Source organism: Miniopterus schreibersii (genome assembly GCF_964146895.1).
Source record: "Miniopterus schreibersii genome assembly, chromosome: 17".
NCBI lineage: Eukaryota > Metazoa > Chordata > Mammalia > Chiroptera > Miniopteridae > Miniopterus > Miniopterus schreibersii.
In genome coordinates, this window is record NC_138117.1 from 37,490,105 (window position 1) to 37,496,642 (window position 6,538).

The window sequence follows — 6,538 nt, forward strand, 5'->3', positions numbered from 1 at the left end:
CTCCTCTCGGATGATAAAACTGAGGAAAAAAAGCACTTTTTAAGCACCACGGGAGACTTATTTTATAGAATGTCCTTCAATTTCAGTTTTTGGCAGTAATTCCACAGAAGTGACTCTGTGATCTTGTTACTGCATCTCCTCAAGTCTCACACGGTGTTGCTTTGACTTTTACTGATATTATTAACTTGGATCAAGGTGCCAACTTCTCCACTGTAATGTTCCCCCATCTCCCCTTGGATTTAATAAGTATTTCTGAGACGATGCAAATATCCTCTTTATGATTACTTTTATGTTTATTGGTTGGCATCCTATTGAGAGGAAGAGCTTTCTGTTATTTATTTATTTATTTATTTATTTATTTATTTATTTATTTATATTTTTACTAATGTAAGGGTACAAATCCTTAATTTATTTAATGCCACCCTATCCATTATTAGTCTTATTTATTTTGATAGTTCAGTTGTCCTAGATTTGGCCAAGGTTGCTCCTTCTAGCTGGATCCTGTGTCCTTTATGTTTTGTTTTTTTTAATCACCCAAGGATATATTTTTTTATTGCTTTTCAGAGAGAGCAGAAGGGGGGGGAGAGAGAGAAAGAGAGAGAGAGAAGGAGCGAGAGAGAGACGTGGGGAAACATCAATGTGAGAGAGACACATGGATTGGTTGCCTCCCCCACACACCCGGACTAGGGCCAGGGATGGAGCCTGCAACTGAGGCACGTGCCCCTGGCCAGAATCAAACCCAGGACCCTTCAGTTTGCAGATCGATGCTCTAACCACTGAGCCAAACCGGCCAGGGCTCCTGTGTCCTTCTGATGTGTCCTCATCATTCTTTGAGCACTTTGAGTATCTTTTTGTGCAATAAGATATTCCAGGCTCATCTTAAATTTACCCTGACCCAGTTCTGGAATGAGCCGTGTCTCTAAGAAGCCTTAGTTCCGTTTAATGGAGCGTTATTTTAAAGGCAAGATCTGGGCACGAGGTATGCACAGTGCTACTTGGGTGTTATTGCTTTTAGGCCCTCCCAGTCTCTAATTGCATAGCACACAGGGTTCATTCTGGCTTTCCCTTTGTCTGTATTTGTAATTCCCTCTATCATAGCGAGAAGCCTGGCTCCCATTAGCCTCCAAGATTTACTTGCCTTTTGCCTCCTCTCAGACCTAACCAAGCCCTAGTCTTGCTGGGCTGACACCTGCTTGGCTGCTCTCCTCACTTGAGTCCCGATCCCCACGGGGCCACCTTCCTCATTCAGGCCTGCCAAATGGAGTTTGGACTGAATTATTCAGGAAGGAAGGAAGAAGGGAAGACAAAGAAACATAAATATATTTTAAAATAATATCCAGTTTAGTCCTGGATATGGGATGTGGGCACGTTCCTATGTAGACAGAAGAACACATTTGTGCAATGTTTCTGTCTTAAATACGATGCTCAATTTTTATATATACTATACAGCTGCTAAGACACAGGCACACACACAGAATCATGCTCTTTGACCTAGGAATTTCACTTCCAAGAAATTATCCTAAATAAACAGATAACTGGACAAGTGTCATAAGCATCAATATTTGTTATAACACTGTACATAATAGCAAAAACTGAAAATAAAATGCCCAATAAACTATGATTTGTTAACAGAATGCATCAGGTAAAAGTTGTATAGATTTATGCTTTTGTCACAGAAAATGTCAATAATTTATTGTTAAGTGAAAACTAGTTAAAAAGAGTAAATGCCATGCATTCACTTTAAATGCACATGCACATATTTATAACTACAGGGTGTCCCAAAAATGTATACACACTTTGAATAATTATTAATCTGAATGGGTTAAACCTGAGAAGAAAAAAACATCAATTGAGCTATCAGCTGTTGAAGTGTGTATACATTTTTGGGGGGACACCCTGTATTTATGGGAAGACTTTCAAAGACTATTCATCAAATACTGTGTTTTCTCTAGGTTGTGGACTTTTAGACTGTTGTGCTATATTATTATTTTTTTCTTACTATCAATTCAACAATGAACATCCTCTGTATAATTTTTTAAAAGGACCAAAAGCAATGACAAGATTTAAAACTCTTGTTTTAAAAAATGTCATTGACCCCTTAAACCTGTACCAAACCCACGCCATCCCACTACCCACCACTGGGTAATGATTACTAACGATCCCCACAGAGCTCACTGTAGAGGAGGGAGTGGCAATCAGAGAAATGACAGGCATGGCAGCCACTGTTACCTCTAAGATGCAGTAAAGAAGCTAAATGCTCTTAAGATCATTGCTGCTGCGGCTGCTATTATTATTATCGGTATTGATTTGAAAGCTTTCTACTGATCCCTGTTTTCTAAATTCAGAGGAGGAAATGCTAGCCTCTGTTTGGCTGTTTGGACGCCAGACGAGAAGCATTTGGAAAGGCATCCTCTCTGAAGGAACTTAAAATATGGTTGAGAAGGTAAGATCCCCAAATTAGCACATCACTCAACAAAGAAGGCCTGCTCCAGCCCAGGGAGAGGCGAGACGGGGTCTGCTCCTGTCGTGTGGGCCGGGGGTCAGGGAGGGCTCGGGGGCTGCAGGGCATACCCTGGGTAGAGCTGACGGTGCACCGTTAATTGCTTTTCCAATGCTGTGTCTGGATTTGTTCACACTTCATGATGACTATGAAGTGCAATTTTAGAAACCCATTAGAAGGATAAAAACGATGCTGAGAATAAAACCCACTGTGTTCTTATTTTTAGAGATTCTGCATAGTTTAACAGGCTCTAAAACCCATTTTACCCAAAGACAATAATATCCCAAAGACGAATATATGAAAGGGTGGGTGGATGTGTGTTATCCCCTCTGGTTCCTGCCCTGGCATCAGGGAAGACAAAATCAACCTCATGAACATGGGGTCAACATAAAGGCCGGAGGTTAGTCGGTTTTGCTCACTGATGTGGTCCAAGTGCCCAGCACAGTGCCAGGCACGCAGTAGGAGCTTAATAAGTACCAAATAAATAAATAAGTAAATAAAGCCATAGCCAATGCATTTAAAAACTGACAGACAGATTTCAGCAGTACAGTCATTACCAGAATCTAATTTGCAAGACAAGCTACACTCTATGGGGTTTCATCTTATACATGATAGATTGATACTCAGCCAAAGATTGAAGGAAGCTCTTAGGCAGATTTCTGGAACTCTGTCTTTGCATAGGCTCCTCCTCACCACAAATCTGCCCCACACATGCTAGTTGACTTGGCATCTTCGAAGGACAACCTCAGTCTTCCCAGCTCAGCAAGATTGGCAGCCTCTCTTTGGAGCCCATTCCCCTGTACTGTGTCCTGGAAACTGGCTCTAGCCAGTTATCAACCAATCATAGGGCTCACTTCTATTGTTTTCCCTTTCTCAGAGATCACATTCTTTTTTAAAAAAAATTATGTTTTTATTGATTTCAGAGAGAGAAAGGGAGAGGGAGAGAGATAAACATCAATGATGAGAGAGAATCATTGATTGGCTGCCTCCTGCACACCCCCTACTGAGGATCTAGCCCAAAAACCAGGCATGTGCCCTGACCGGTTATAGAACCATGACCTCTTGGGTCATGGATCAGCGCTCAGCCACTGAGCAACACCGGCTGGGCAGAAATCACATTTTTATATTGTCTAAATACAATGTCTGAAAACAGTTGTTTTATATATTTCAACTTATTTTCTAGTTGTATACAGTGGGAGGAAAATTCCTGTAGAAGTTAATCCTTCATGGTTTGAAAGAAAACATCAACATATATATTGTTGAATGAATGACTGAATGAGTGGGTGGCTATGACTGGATCATTACTCATCACAGTCACATAAATATATAAATTTAAAAATAGTTGAAAAGGTACCATTTCTTGTAAGGCATATGGTGAGTGGGGACAGAGGAGCAAATAATCTTTGTGTTTCCCCATCTTCTGGCCAGGTTTCTACATTACCTATGGTGTCCTCACAGGACAGCCCCCACTGTCCAGCTCCCACAGACCCTGACTCTGGGAGTCAATGTGACTTGCTTTGGTAGAGACTTGTGACTTCTCAATCTTATGTTTTCTAAAAGAATCTGTCTTAGCCTTCCTTGTGTGACAGACTGCAGAATGTCCCCAGACATCTCTTCTCCCTTCTCCCACAGTGGTAATGTTTTAACTGGACACAAGGCTGCCAAAATGGTCAACATTTCCAGCCTCTTTTGCAGCAAAATGAAGCCATGCGATTTATTTCTGGCCCATGCGATGTGATCACAAGTGGCATATCCTTAAAAAAAAAAGTGTGTGGATTCGTCTGGTCCTTTGGGCCCAGTCTGCTGGTTGGAGATGGTGGCAGCTAGAGGGGAGACTTTGGAAGTGGAGATGGAAGTTACTTTGGAGATGGCAAAGCTGCCCTGTCCCTGGACTCCTACCTCTGCAGTGGTATATGGGAGAGAAATAAGCATGTATCTCATCCAAGTCACTGTATTTTGCACCCTCTACTATTGTATCAGCTTAGCCTGTGTGCTTACTGCCCAGCCCATCGTGTCTTTGTATTTAAGCTCTTACAATAGAAAACTTGCTTACTTATCCAGATCCTTTTCTTCCATTTGGACTTGTGGTTCTGAGAGCAAAAGTCTGGGTTTGCACCTTTATTTCTCATTTCAGATTTAGTGGACAATGTTTAGTTAGGGGTGGCAGGAGGTGGGGGAGCAGCCTGCCATAAAGGAAGGTTAGGATGAATTCAGACAGAGAGCACGAGTTTGAGGTGTCACAAGTCTCTACCCAAGCAAGCCGCATTGACCCAGAGTCAGGGTTCTGTGAGAGCTGGGCAGTGGGCGCTGTCCCATGAGGACCAATAGGCAATGACCATCCCATTGCCAATGGGCAGCAACGTTCTCGTGAGCCCCAAGACTCAGCTCAGCCTTCTTCCAGCAGCTCGGCCCCCCCATCCAGAATTCCCTCAACCTCTCCCCCCCCAGCATCCCTGGACACACATAAACCCCCTCCCACCCCAACAGGGAGTACATGGTCGACTTGAGCAGAGATGCTGACCTGAGGGTAATGTGGTCAAGGTGACCGTCAACATGCCTAAGCTGTCTGGGTGTTAGAGACGATGGTCTGGATGCAGAGTGAAGATGTTTGGAAGTGGAGAAACTGAGGAGTCCAGCAAGGAGGTCTTAACACGAGCTGGGCAGAAGTCATAGATGTGAACTGGATGGTAGCAACAGGGACCCCATGGAGAAGGCTGCATTTCTGAGTCATTTAGCAGGTAGAATGGTCTGAACCTGTGGCTAAAGGAACCCGAGGTGTGGAGGATGGTTGCCTGGAAGTCAGAGAAGGAAACTGGGTAAATGGTGCCTTTAATGAAGCTGAGATCCTGGGGAAGGAGTTGGGGAAGGTCATGAGTTAGTGGTGGGCCTTCCCCTGGGCAAGGCCTGTGTCAGGTAGTCTAGTAAGGATGCAGGCTAAGTGAGGATACTCCCGGCTGCCCAAGTACCTAGCAAAGACGCCTGGCCTTAGCTGGTCTGTGCACATGGTTGTGGAATTGAATTTAATTAAAACTCAATGTGGAAACAAGGCCCTGATTTCAACCAGTGAAAAAAACAATTCCATTGTCTGGCAACAACGTGGTCTCTCGGTTCCAGACCCACAGGATCGCGAATCTGACTCTGAAAGGGGGAAGTACAGAAAAGGAAAGTGGGCACCAAGTCCCCTTTTGGTGGGGCGGCGTGGCCCCTGTTTTGGGGAAAGTGTGCGGATGGAGGTGGCTCTGAGACTGAGCCATGCTCCAGCTGTGACAGCTGCTGGCAGTGGGCGGGAGTGGCCTGGTCCCAGGAATCCCCTTCCTACTTTGTCTGACCCTGTGCTGATATCAGCTCCTCCAAAACAAACACAGTCCCCGCGAAGATAAACATCTCCCTGGAAGGAGAGCGCGAGGGAAGCCACGCGGGGCCGGCGCTGTCTGTGTGTTTGGCCAGCGGCCACGTGAAAGCATCGGTCCGCTAGGAAGGTTCTTGGAGCGGTTTGTGCTCAGGTTAGAGTTCTTCCTGGTGTCCTTTTGGCTGCTGGAGCGCGGCTGCTCTGGCTGGACAGCGGGCCCCGAATCGCGGGGTCACCATCGGGTGGAGGAGATGGGGGCGTGGGGCTGGGAGAGCATTCGCGCCAGCTGTCGGGGCTCCGCTCTGTCCCAAGTACGGGCCTGGCAGGTAATCGTGCTGTCGCCGAGGGGTAGCGGGCTGGAGGGCATCTGACAATCGATCCTCTCCTGGAACCCACAGATGGCTGAGATGTTCATGCCAGGTGGTGTGCGCGTGTGCGTGTGCATGTGTGGTGTGCGTGTGTCGGGGGAGAGGCATGCACATGATCCTGACAGGATATTACAGCACAGGATAATAAATGACAGGTCACAGATCTAGGGGAAGCCTAGTAGCTCGAAGTCCTCACTCTGCCATCTCATGTAGCAGCCGGTATGCTTGGAGTGCTTGCTTTGTGCTAAGTGCTGGAAATACAGAGCTCTGGTGTGGCTGGGCTGGGGGGTACTGACAAAACCTGACACTTCAATGGCAAGA